A 3014-nucleotide genomic window follows, 5' to 3' on the forward strand; every position below is an offset into this window, starting at 1 on the left:
ATCGCGAGGGTGTGAGATTGCTGAGTCCCTGTGGCTCACAGATTACTATTACACCAGATGCAGGGCCTGATGATTCCGCTCCAGGTGACGCGTATGAGCTCAAGTGGGAGTTCGACGAAGACTCTCAACGTTACTATGTTTCCTTTCCCGATGATCAGTAGTGGTGCCCAGTTGGGGGTGATTGGGACCGTGTCGCATGTTGGGTTCTCTTTTATTTTGGCGCCGTAGTCGGGCCATGAGTGTTTGGATGATGTAATGTTATTTATGTACTTGATTGACGTGGCGAGTGTAAGCCAACTATGTTATCTCCCCTTTATTATTTATATTACATGGGATGTTGTGAAGATTACCTAACTTGCGACATGTGCCTTCAATGCGATTATGCCTCTAAGTCATGCCTCGACACGTGGGAGATATAGTCGCATCGAGGGTGTTACAGGGAGGTGTGATGTAAAGCCACTCCCGCTGCCATAAGTTGGACACCTCCGGGAAGGAACCCTTTGGCCATAGAGCATCGGCGCCTTTGCTTATTATGGCACCTCCGCATTCTGCGTGTCGCCCATCGATCGTCTTTGGCTTCACATTGAAGGTCTTGAGCCATAAGCCGAACTGTGGGGTGATGCGGAGGAAGGCCTCACACACGACGATAAATGACGAGATGTGAAGGATGGAATCTGGAGCTAGATCATGGAAATTGAGCCCGTAATAGAACGTAAGCCCTCTAACAAAGGGATCAAGACTAAAGCCTAGTCCTCGGAGGAAGTGGGAAACAAATACGACACTCTTGTCGGGTTCGGGAGTGGGGATGACCTGCCCTTGAGCAGGCAGCCTGTGCGAGATTTCGGTGGTCAGATACCTGGCTTCCCTTAGCTTCTTGATGTCCTCCTCTGTGACATAGGTGGCCATCCACCAACCTTGAAGGTTGGATCCGGACATGGTTGAAGGTCCAAAGTGCTTAGCCTGAGCCTTGGGTGTTGGAACTTGAGGTGGGGGAAGGGAAGGATCGAGCGTGAGAAGAAAAGGACAGACCTTGGCCCCTTTATAAAAAGGGTGAATACCAAGCGTCCTCCGCTTGGCCATTTGGAACTTGCCTAAAATCGAAGAGTCATACTAACAAGAACGATTGGGTTACCCACACTCGTATTGATGAGAATCCCGTGATAAGGGGAACACGATCTCTGCTTCGACAAGACGTGCCAATAAAACCGCCTCGCAACACATGTAGTGGAAGGCTGGGAAAACAGTTCGTAATGACCGGACCATGGCAGGATGTCACGTTATGAAAAGTTGTCAGCATATTAGATTTGTGGAATATTATACTCTCTATGATGGTATGTGGAATTTGTTTTACAGAGCTGGACACAATCCTTGTGTTCAAAATCTTCTACGGAGATTGTATACTTTGGCCGGACTGTTGGACTATGAAGATACAAGATTGAAGGCTTCGTCCCGTGTCCGGGTGGGACTCTCCTTTGCGTGGAAGGCAAGCTTGGCGATTCCGATATGTAGATCTCCTTCTGTGTAACCGACTCTGTGTAACCCTAGCCCCGTCCGGTGTCTATATAAACCGGAGGGTTTAGTCCGTACGACAACAACAATCAGAATCATAGGCTAGCTTCTAGGGTTTAGCCTCTACGATCTTGTGGTAGATCAACTCTTGTAATACTCATATCATCAAGATCAATCAAGCAGGAAGTAGGGTATTACCTCCATCGAGAGGGCCCGAACCTGGGTAATCATTGTGTCCCCCGCCTCCTGTTACCATCAGCCTTAGACGCACAGTTCGGGACCGCCTACCCGAGATCCGCCGGTTTTGACACCGCCACTGACTCTGCCATCTTGCCTCCACTTTGTCAATTTATTTGGAGGTTGACTGATATATTACAGTCGAATCTTTTGTAGCGCCACACCAATGTGATTTGAACTTCCATATGACGATGAAGATGTGATGAAGATGTGCCTCTGAGGCCTATGGGAAGGAGAGGCAGGAGCTTGGGCAGGAAAGCGCCAACCAGCAAGACAGCTCAGACGACAACAGTGCCCGACCGGTGATCCAGCAGACTGGAGACCACAATTGGGCCTATGTCACCTTTGTCGAACCTGTGTCGACTGAACACCCATCAGCGTCGACTTCCCAAGATCCTGCTTCATCTATTCAAATCCATACTTCAGACCCTCAGATTGCTGCAACTGTTCCACCATCTCCGCTATTCATCACCCATCATGTCCCGGAGGACCAGGAGAGTGCTGCTAAAGAAGTTATACGCCAAGCAGGCCTGATGATGGAGCAGATGAAGACAGTGCGTGAGACCAGCCAAGCTGCCTATGGCGCTAGTGCGGCTCTCCAAGCCAACGTCCAGGTTAGTTGATTTTCGACTGATCTTCTAACTTGATACTTGAGAACTGCTGCTTTCTTATTCGTAAGATGTCTGTGGATGAATGTTTTCAAGCTTTTTCAAACTTCATGTGCACCTGTTCACCCATTGGGTGTATTCCTTTATTTTACAATCTTCTTCACTTGAGTCGATGTCGAGTGAACTTTCAAATTAGTGGGGCAACCAGAGTGCACCCACTGGGTGTAGTCCCCGAGACCATCATCGAATATTTTATTCGACGAGGGTCTTAGATATTTGCTGATAATAAATCCACTCGGTCATGAAGTGAGCTTGCCGAGTGAACTCTTAAACCAGTGCGGGCACGCCAAGTGCACCCACTGGGTGTAGTCCCCGAGACTGTGGTCGACTGCGGGCAGTCGGCGGTGGTTTGAGACCCAATATTATTGTTGCTTTTCTCTCTCTTTTTTGGGCGACTAGACTGATCAAGTCGAGTACCAAACCAAACTAGTGGGGGCATGCCAAGTGCACCCACTGGGTGTAGTCCTCGAGACTACTATTGAATGTTTGATTCTACAGTAGTCTTAGAACTCTTTTTGTCATAATATCCAGAATTTGTACTCCATCACTCGGGAGTAAATAATCTTATTTACTGGCTTTAGAAATCCTGTGAGCTCATAT

The sequence above is a fragment of the Triticum urartu genome, chromosome 4 (assembly GCF_003073215.2).
Source record: "Triticum urartu cultivar G1812 chromosome 4, Tu2.1, whole genome shotgun sequence".
Taxonomy (NCBI): Eukaryota; Viridiplantae; Streptophyta; class Magnoliopsida; order Poales; family Poaceae; genus Triticum; species Triticum urartu.